We start from the raw sequence: 11,143 nt of genomic DNA on the forward strand, positions 1-11,143 counted from the left end.
AGGAGGGAGGGAGGTTTTGGTAATGGGCCACAATAATCAACCACATTGTATATCGACAAAATAAAATTAAAAAAAATAAATGGGTGAATTATATGATGTATGAATTATATCTCAGTAAAGCTGTTAAGTACTTTGAAAAACTTCAGTTTCTGTAAAAAGATCAAAATTGAACACAATAAAAATATCTGCAGTGCAGAGACTGTCTTACTCCTTGAAAACTTTTAACAGAGGCTCACACACAATAGGTGCTCAATAAAAATATTTACATGAATTTAATTTTTAAAAAAAACTGCAAACACCACCACCGCAATAAACCAACAGATGCCAGATCTCATCCTACCAATGACTTAGGGATGTGCAAAGATAAAAAGTGATTAGAGTGCGATGGGACTAATTAAGAAAGGGAAGGAAGTCTGGAGATGGATTTTGAAAGAAATAATGAGCATGACATGGCACAACTTTTTGCACAGGGACAATGGCTTGAACAAGGATGAGAAATGAACAGTAAGGGAAAATTTGTGAGAGGCTAGGTTTAGAAACATCAGTGTGAATGATGTGTACTCAAGGAAAAAAAGAGAGAGATAAAAAAATCAGATTAAATTTGGGAGAATAAAATGCCTTGACCTACAGTGGTCTCTTCCACAGAAATGCAAGAATATTAACTGAAAGTGGCTTTTTTAAACAAATAAGACCACAAATTTAAGTTAGCCTCATCATTTGTGAAACCCACCCCCCAAGGTAAAAGTAATCCTCAAAAAATAAAACACAAAAAACAGCTTTGAATTAATCATGTAAACATCTGCCATATTTCTTTAGTGAGGTGTCTGTCTGAATCTGTTTCTGAGTAGGAATCCCAAGTATGTTTGCAGAAAAAAGTATGAGATTTGACTTAGAGATTAGTGCTATGGGAGCTGAAGAAAATGGAAAGTTCTTTCCATTAGCAGGATGTGACACTCTGTTGAGCTCAGAGATCTAGTTCTTCTTTCTACAAAACTGCAGATACACACTTGTGTGGGCACTGCCTGTGCCTATAAGAAGTGATTTGTGATGGAGCAGATGCCAGATGCAGAGAAAACTTTTGGAAGAACACCTGCTCTGCCCTCCGAAGCACACAGAGTTCCTGGACAGGTTGCTGACTATACAAGGAAGCACCTGGGACCTGATCCTCTAGCTGTGATCCTCCAATCAGAAAGTTACATCTCTGCTCCAAACTTTGACTCCAGATACCTTGGGAAGGTTGACTAGACTTCCAATCTCAGACTGTGTTTTGTTACTGGCTTTTGATTTGTCTCTTTACAAATACGACAGGGTAAAGCAATTAAAATGTGGATGCTCTCAACCTTTCCCCTTTCCTGAAAAAAAAAAAAGAATGCTGTCTTTTCCTACATGGTCTTCTGCCCACATTCCCTCACCTTTGGGGAGTATTTGTCTCTGCCATGCCCCATTCCTGGACTTTCAAGATGAAAATAATTGGAGAAAACAATGGGATAAAAAAAAATCTGGAGAAAAAGGGAAGGACTTAGGTAGATAAACTATATTGATCTACATGATGAAGAAAAGTGAGAGAAAAAACATTCTGTAATCTAGGGGATGTTGGTAAAAGTGTTTTGAGAGGTGGGGTGAAATTTAGTAAAGTAAGAAAATTCATAGAATGGGGGGATAATAAAAGAATGAGAAGAATTGGAAAAGGATTGTGAAAATTTTTACTGAGTATAAGTTGGATACTCTAATTGTATTAGTCCGTTTCTGTTGCTTATAACAGAATACCTGAAACTGTGTAATTTATAAAGAAAATGAAATTTATTTCTTACAGTTTTGGAGGCTGGGAAGTCCAAGGTCCAGGGAACACATCTGGTGAGGGCCCTCTTCTTGGTGATGACTCCCCACAAGGACGCAAGCGTGTCACATAGTGAGGAGTGGCTGGAGCAAGCCAGCTAACCTTCTCACTTGTCCTCCTTATAAAGCCATCAGAACCACACCCACAATAACTCATTACTTCACGAATGAATCACTCCATTCTGGAGGCACAGCCCTCATGATCCAATCACCCCTAAAAGGCCCCACCTTTCAAATATAATTGGATTTCCCACCTTCTTAACCCTGTTTCCAGCGGGGGTCGTATTTCCAGTACAAAAACTTGTGGGGGACACATGAAACTTACACCACCAATATTTTCCAACGAGTAAAGTTTAGAGTCCCTTTTTAAATTACTTTTGGCTGTTTGGTTATATTTATTGGAAAGCGACTTCTTTCTTAGACTGGACCACATGGAAGGGGATGGACAATGGTTTATAGAGACTAACTTTGTGAGTGCCTGATATGGTCCTGGAACTTTTATACCTATTATCTCATTTTATCCTGAAAACTATCCTATGAGGTAGGTAATATTACGTCTACTTTATAGATGAAAAAATGAAAGGTTAGAGAAGTTCTGTAAGTAACATAAATTGTAAGTGTAAATGAAAAAGTCAAGATTTGAGCCCAGGTTTTCTGACCTCAAGCCCAGTGTTTTTTTCCCCTCCATGCCTCATCACAGTCTATGACATGTGTCATTCCTCACTGCATGAAGCAGCATTCTATTCTCTCTGGATAATCAGTAAATGACATTCTGTTGTTGTCTCTCCCTAACCCAAAAGAGCATTATTAAAATGTAGGACACTCTGACTCGTGACATTCCTGCTGAGCACAGAAGGTCAGGATTGTCGCAGGTCTTTCTTCAAAAGAAGGTTTGGGAGGTGCTGAGAATAAGAATGGGAATGACAGTGAATACAAAGAAGACCCCCAAAGGCCAACATAAAACAAAACAAAAGTTGATGACGGTGGTTCTCACAATGTGGTTCAGAGGCCACAAGATCACACTAGGGGCTTTTAAATTGGCCCATAGGAAACATTTCTGTGCTTTTGCTTCAGCCACAAAGAATAAAAAATTGTACTTAACAAAATGTAGATGCCCCTTACTTGGGGGCATTTAGCCATTTATCCTGATGCTTCTTTCTTCTTAGGTAGAGTGGTAGGAAACAGCATCGTCAACCTGTGAGTTCTTTTTTTTTTTTTCCTTTTTGTCTTTTTTCGTGACTGGCAATGGGATTGCAACCCTCGGTGTTGCGCCCGCACCGCGCTCAACCAGTGAGCGGACTGGTCTCTATATGGGATCTGAACCCTCGGCAGGAGCGCCGCCGCACTCCCAAGCGCCACACTCTACCAAGTGCGCCACTGGGCTGGCCCCAACCTGTGAGTTCTTTTATTCTGCCAAAGTCAACCATGAAAAAGGACCTGAAAGTTTCTTAGTGTCTGTGTGGTCTCAGCTATTTTATTTGTTCATGATAAATAAGAGGTGGAGGAAAAGATGAAGCATAACTTCTCTTGAAGAGAGAAAAGCAGAATATATTGGTGGAAATGCCCGTGAACATTTCTAAACTTGCACACACTGAAAGACGCTGCTCTGACACCTCATCTGCTATTGTAGTGGGTCGAGGTGTAGGATCACTCATTTGTAATCCAGGCGGCACCTGGGCCTCCTCGGACAAGCCCTGATACCTGCCTTACCGATTTCTTATACTTGGAAGAAACACAAACCTAAATGATTCTCTTAAAGCACAAACAAGTATTATTAATTGTTACTAAAGTTTCTTGTGGATATGGAAAAGGGAATTACATTGTGTATACCCTTAAACATCTTTGTTTCTCCAAAGTTCTACATTCTATGGCAGCTTCCACATCTCTTTCTCCCGAACAACCCCATTATCCCATCCAACATTTTTTCTCCATACCAGTGGGGAAAATCCTACACCTCCAGAAAGTCAGTGTGTATATTTTCTCACGCAAAGAAATTTGGCCCTTCTCTTTTGCCTTCTGCCATTGCATCCCCAGCAATGACTGCTGGGCTAAACCAAGGGTCTTCATGGAAATTTGCCTTCCTAAAAAGATACGGGTAAGGGGAGGGCTTGAAAATAACTAATAATTAATTACTTTTCCTATCACACATTTATCCCATGAACATTTATTGAAAGTTTAATGAGCATATAGGTAGTAGATACAAAGTAAGACAACCTGTCCTCAAGAGACCTCCAGGTGGTGGGAGAGGAAGACAATTGACCATGAGTCCCCATTCAGTGTATTAAGTGCTATGGTGGCGTGTTGTTCAGGACATTTTAGAGGTGCATAATAGGAATCTCTGATGATACTGAGGTACAGGACTGGGGTGGGCGGTGGTGACTTTTAAAAGGAGATGACATTGGGACTTAGTACACATGGTTAGATGAGAGAGAGTAGGTAAGCTAGGCAAGGAAGGTAAAGAAGTTGAGATTCAACGGAGGAGGCACAGCATGCGCAAAAAGCACGATGCGTTGAAGACCTGCTGCTCCACATGGTACAAGTCGAGGGAGTGTGTGGAGAGGTGTAGTAAACGAAGCTAGAGAGAAGAAGGGTTCAGATTAAAGAAAGGATTGATGTGCTAAAAACTAAGGAAATGTGGAATTTATATTGAAATCAGTAGAGACCCACTGAACTTTAAATACACAAATGAGGCGATCAGTTTTCTGTTTAGAAAGATCTCTCTGATGAAATTTGTATAAAGAATTGTTTGGAGGGGTACAGATGGAATTGTTGGTTGTTTATATCAGCTCTATCCAGTAGAACTTCCAGCGATGATTGAAATGTTCCATATCTGCGCTGCCCAATACCGTAGCAGCTAGCCACTTGAACTTCTAAGCACTGAAATGTGGCTAGTCAATCTGAGAAACTGAATTTTTGCTGTTCTTTAATTTTGATAAATTTAAATTTAAATAGCCACATATGGCTACCGTATTGGATGGTATGGTTCTACATCTTTTTTTTCTTTTTCTGTACTAAAGAAATCCCAATGTTTTTTAGCTGGGCACATGGCTGTCCAGAAAAAAGACCACATTTTCTAGCCTGCCTTACAGCTAAGTGTGGCCATATGACTAAATTCAGGACAATGGGGTGTGAGCTGAAGCACAATTTCTGGGTCATGCCTTTAAGAGTAAGGGTCCCCTTACTTATTTCCCTTTTGCCAAAGGTTAAAATACAGAAAATGGAGGAGAGGCATTTGGACAGGATAACTCTCTGGCATGGTAGGACAGTAAGGTAGAGAAGCCTGGGCCCCATTGGCTTTGGCCCAGAGCTGCCATTACCAGCTCAAACTTCTAAGTGAAAAAGAAATTAATTTCTATCTTGTTTATACTGCTCTTATTTTGGGCTTCTGTCACATGAAGATTATCCCAACAAATACTGTGAGTGAAGATGGATTACAATGTTCCACGCAAGAAGTGATGAATGTCAGAACTAAGGCAACACCAATGGGAGTGGGAGAAAAAGAGAATAATCTCAGAAAGAAGAAGGAGTTCTTTATACACAGCCTAAATCTGTGAAAGCTCTTCTGAGCCACAGAGGAATACAATTCCAGCCACGATTGCTTCTGTGTGCACTGCATTAAATTCATAATTTTGTACCATTTAAAAATAGAATTCTGGGTCCCCTGCTCACTCGGGAGAGTGTGGTGCTGATAACACCAAGGCCACGGGTTCGGATCCCATATAGGGATGGCCGGTTGGCTCACTGGGTGAGCGTGGTGCTGACAACACAGGTTACCGGTCATCTTTAAAAAAAAAAAAAAAAAAGAATTCTAAAGAGTAAAGAGAAACAAAATAGGATGCATGCTCCTCCCCAGATCCAGCTCAGATCTGCCACAATACAGATATAACTAAATCAGCGTAGGACCCTGACCTATCAGAAACCGAGAAACCCTTTTATTCTAGACTAATGGAAGGGAAGGAAGGCTGAGAGCTACCATACAAATTCCAGAATAATTTAAATATGTGTATATTGTGCCTGTAGTTCACCAACCCCGTGTCAACAAAAACATTGGCAATGTCAAGTCTTAAGAGATGCCTTCGTGAAAAAATAAGATTCATTTAAAACTGCCGCACATCCATTGCTTGCCAACAATTTGCCAAGAGTCAGTCGTATTTTAATCAAGTTAAGCAAGTTTCCTATAATGTTTTTCACAATTAAAACTTGCATCGCAAGTCCTTTTTTCCCCACATACGATTGCATTGTAAAAAGTTCTCATTAGATACAATTTGATTATGAGGGATCTTGTAGTGTTTTGAATGAATAAACAAATGACTATTTATTAAGTACAAGTTACCACGCCAGGCACTTTTGAAGGCGAGAACTGCAAAGAACTCTTGGCGCACATGAACTTGTCCAAACCCCTGCGCTGAAACTTAACCGATCCTAGCAAGTCTTCCAGCAGCCCATGGCGGCGTTGCTGGGACAACACAGCCCCCTTTTGAGTTCCTGGCAGGAAAAGCTAAGGGCTGTCAAAAGAATTTACTCTTTGTTCCTGTCAACACCTGACAATAGGCCCCTGACCTCCCTTTCCTGGAGCATTTACTAAAAAGGGCTTACAATTGTGAGTCCTTTCTCTGTCCCTTTGGGATGTATATGTATCTCCTACAATTCCAGAGTGTCTTTTTCAAGGATCTGAAAACCATTTCTTTGAAATGTAATCATCAGGAAGGATAAGGCCTGGGTGTCCCCGGGAGAGGATAGAGTCCTGACTCCGTAATTGCCAGCTAGCAGACACAGCTGGCCTGATCACATTCACACAGATCAACCCTCCATAATTTTTCATTTCTCTGATTCTACTTGAGCCCTGCTTTCTCCCTCTTCCTACTCCTTCATTCTCCCTTTAAAATGCCCAGTCACCTCTGTACAAATTGGAATGGAGCACAGCTCTTTCCCTTTCTGTCAGTAGTTACTGAATAAAATCTGTTTTCACCACTTCTTTAACTAATGTCAAGCTTTGTTTATCTATGACAGAGGCATGAGTCGGGTTCATCCATCAGACAATTCTGTGATGTTGGCTTTGTCATCTTTATGTTGAAGATGACTACATTGATTCACCAAGATATTAAATAACTTGCCCAGCATTATATTTGTAGTTCATTGGTATTTGAGTCATAGAGTTACGTAATGATTGAGCTGCAAGAAACCTTAGTTAGGATTCCTCTTTGTAGTGGATTGAATTATGTCCCCCCAAAACTCACTGAAACTTGAATTGTGTTCCCCAGATTTTATGTATTAGAAACTTGGCCCCCACTGTGACTGTTAAGAGGGTGGGAAATCCTATTCTGGTAATTGAAAGGTGGAATCTTGAAGAGGTGATTGGATTGTAGGACCGTGCTATAGTGAATGGATTAGTAATGGTGGTCAAGGGGTGTGGTTCTGAGGGCTTTGAAAGAAAAGGAGAGTCTTTCTTTTTCTCTCTCTCTGCTTCCACCATCTTGCAATGTGAGACCCCTGGGTCACTGTCACCACCACCACATGGACTTTGGACTTCCTAGCCTCAAAAACTACAAGCAATAAATTTCATTTTCTTTATAAATCACCCAGTTCCGTGTATTCTGTTATAAGCAACAGAAACGGACTAATACAATATTAATGAGAAATACCTGTTTTATGCTTTTCTTTATAAATAACTCAGTCTCAGGTATTCTGTTATAGCAACAGGAACAGACTAATACACTCTTGTTCAGCCTTCTCACTTACAGAGGATTCTGAGGATCGCAGGATTTAAATGCTGTCTGTTGTGAGAGTCAGAACTGGACTCCTGGGTAAGGGTGCCAGGTTTAGCAAATAAAAATTAAATTTGAATTTCAGTTAACAACAAATAATTTTTTAGTATGTCTGTCCCATGCATTATTGGTTGTTTATTCATTATGTATCTGAAATTCAAATTTAACTCAATGTCCTGTAATCTATCTGGCAATCCTACCCCAGAGCTTCTACTCCCAAGCATCCTTCCCACCTTGTCTCTTAATAAAGCAAGCTTCAGCTGTCTCATAATTTATTTCTGGGAAATTGTGGTCATGTCTGCATGAGTTACAAGATAGGAAGACTATGATTTAGTGAGTTTTGTGGTTTTGATGGAAAACAAAATCTTTCTAAAGTTGGGGTCAACCCCACATAAGTAATATTTATGAGGGAGACATGGTTTATGTACCAACCATCAAAAGACTACGTTACAACAAATTTAGTTTAAAGATCTTAATTGGCTTTTATTTGCAATTCTAGACTTGGATAACACCTCATTTCATAAAATAGAATGAGTGTTCTGATGAGGTGAGCAGAGGAAGCTGGTTTTACAGACAGAAACTAAGTCTGAGGAAGGCAGAAACAGAGAACAAAAAGTCGATTGGTCATTTTCAGTTACTTCTATTGTAGAGATTGAAGCTGAGGGAACTTCCTGGCTTAAAGTGGCCTGTTTGGGGATTTGGCAATTATCTCTCTCTTTCCTGATTTCTCAGAAGTTCAGATAACTTGGGTTTGGCTTGGATTGGTCATGAGTGACTCCAGTTTGGTTTGATCTGTTGGGCCTAGAACAGGAGCTCAGTCCAAACCAATGGCCTCCTATACATTTTATTTAACAAAATAAATCCACCACAAAATTCAATTAAATTCTAACCTCTGTGTCTTGTAAACTTAGTTGTATCAGAGAATCGCACAGTTGACTGGATTCTCAAGCTGATATCTATCTGGCCCATCTCTTTGTTGCCAAATAAGTTTCTCCCCAAACAGTCAATTAAAAGTCTCCTGGGCAGGAACTACAGCCCTTGTTGTTGTGAGGAGGGGGAGTGGTAGAAGAAGGAGGCTGATTAGGTCCAAATGGGTAGAGAAGGTAGGTTTGGCAAAGCAGAAAGGCATGAGAAGACTCAGGGCCAAGACTAAGGGAACCAGCCCAGGAGAGTGGCAGAGTAAACAGTGGTGAATAAACAGAGATATGGAAAAGTAGATCCGTCTGACTGATAGAGACTGGTGCTTCCAGACTTGACTCATGAGTGATAACAAAGGAATGTGGATATTTCTTGGCAATAGCTGTTACTTCGTAAACAGAGACAGGAGAGAGGAAAACGCCAGGATGGTAGATAATGCTACCTTCTTCTTTATGGCCCAGCACCTCTGATAACAGCCATGGTGCACACACAAGCTCTGGATCCCATAGCCTTCACTCTCACCTGAGCCGCAGCCACAACTCTTGGCTGGAAGCAGGAGGCAGGAAAGTAAGAAAGGAGTAAGAAATTCTTTCCAGAGTGTGATGGTCTTCAGAGTTAGGGCTGGCCTGCACTGAGGACCGTGTAATGGTGTGACTTCTGAGTCCACATTCCATATGGGGACACAGTCTTTTAACAAGTGCACATGGAGTTCTTTTCACTGCAGAGAAGCCCCACTTATTTAGCCAATACAAAGGCCAGTTTAGCATAAACAGTGGGGTTTACAGAATCCTGAGGCAGGAAACACAATATTGTCAAGCACTGGGAATTTTACAGCTGATGGGAAATGAGACTGTTCCATGTCCTTCTGTGGCTGTGCAATCTTTCATTTACATTTCTGTTTGCTCCTCCCCCTGTAGTTTTTCTTCCCTCTGTAGACTGACTTCTTTTTCTTACTCATTGGCTTGTGTGTGACTCTCAATGGGGTGCCAGTCTTTGAGTCTTGAGACATTTCACCTTGACCTGCCCTGCCCTGGAGAAACACATTTCAGCACAGTCATTAAGAGCATAGACACTGGAGACAGATCCCTTGAGTTTGCCTCCTGATTTAACACTCTACTTCTCTGTGTTCAAGTTTTCTCATCGATGAAGTGGGGCTAATAACAGCCTCCACTTCATGTGGTACTATCGGTAGTAAAGATAATGTCCTGAAACACTCAGTACAGTGACTGGCATGTAATACATGCTCAATAAACACAGCTATTGTTGTTGTTGTTATTATTATTATAGCAACTTTGGTGTTTATAGCTCCTAGTTGAGTATTTCCAAACTCCAATTTGAAATTCTCAGTGGAGAGCCATTGGGTGACCTCATTTGGTCTCATGAGGCCATAGGTAGCTGGGCTTTCTGTGAATTGGATGCCCTGATCCTGTCAACTCAAGCTGGAGTGTGGACTGTGGTACAATAAACATGGGGAACTCATCCACCACTGCATCGGGGGCTGGAAGTAGAGAGCAGTTCTTTTAGAAAGGGGCATGGGTGCAGCTAGCACTCCCAAAATGCCAAAGTGTGTGCAAGGTTTTTGTTCTCAGACATTAAATATCTAATTTAAATAAGTGCTTGCAGCCCCTGGGTTACAGCCATCTGTTTTTTCTGGCCCCATTTAGGCTAGATAGGGAACACTTCCCAATCTTCATTCCAATTATATGCTTTCTTACATTCCAGAGATTCCCATACCTTGCTCACACTTATCAAATGCCTACAGTGTATAAGGCACCATGGACTGCCCTGTGCATATTGTTGAGGTGGAAATGGTGGGGACCAGTCAGAAGACTGGATATAAAAATAGATAAAGAACTATTTCTGTCCTTCAAGGCACTTAAAATCTGGTGGGATTCACAAAACAGCACTAAACCAAGGGGGTGTATAAAAGTATGGTAATGGAGGCATAAAATGTTAAGGTATCACAGAGAGGGATAGAGTCATTCTCTCTATTGGGATTTTAAAGAAAGTCTCCTTGGAGAAAGTCATTTGGACTGGATGAAGGATGACACTGACCAGCAAGGATGAGTGAAAAGTATATTACATACTGATTGAATAAATATCATGAGTAAGCTTTCAGAGACAGGAAGGTGTAGGGCCCGTTGGGACCACAGCAGGTGATGTGGCTTGGTTTGAGAGCAGGGTATTTACCTAATGAGGAAGAGTGTATTGTGTGTGCACAAGCATTGGCTTCAAATCATGAAAGACTTTGATGCCAAGCTAAAGAGTTGTTGTCTAATTTTATAAACAAGTAGAACCTATAAAAGAAAAGCAATAAAATACTCAGCATCTAATTTTTTGTTTTATGTTCTTATTTTGTTGGCTGCATGTGTTATAAAAGTATGTTCATCTAAGTGTATCTTTCTCCCAGATCCTAGAAGGCGAGAATCATATGACTAATGTGGCTATAGTACTCACCTTTATACCTGCCAAGTGCTGTTCTATGCCATTGACATGTATTTTGTCCTCATCGTAACCCTCTGAGGCATCATTATTCTCATTTTACCAGTGATGAGACCGGCACTGAGCATAAAGCAACCTATCTAGGGTTATCACCTGGAACATGGTGAGCTGGTGTCTTAACC

This window comes from Galeopterus variegatus, unplaced genomic scaffold (genome assembly GCF_000696425.1).
Source record: "Galeopterus variegatus unplaced genomic scaffold, G_variegatus-3.0.2 Scaffold2740, whole genome shotgun sequence".
Taxonomy (NCBI): Eukaryota; Metazoa; Chordata; class Mammalia; order Dermoptera; family Cynocephalidae; genus Galeopterus; species Galeopterus variegatus.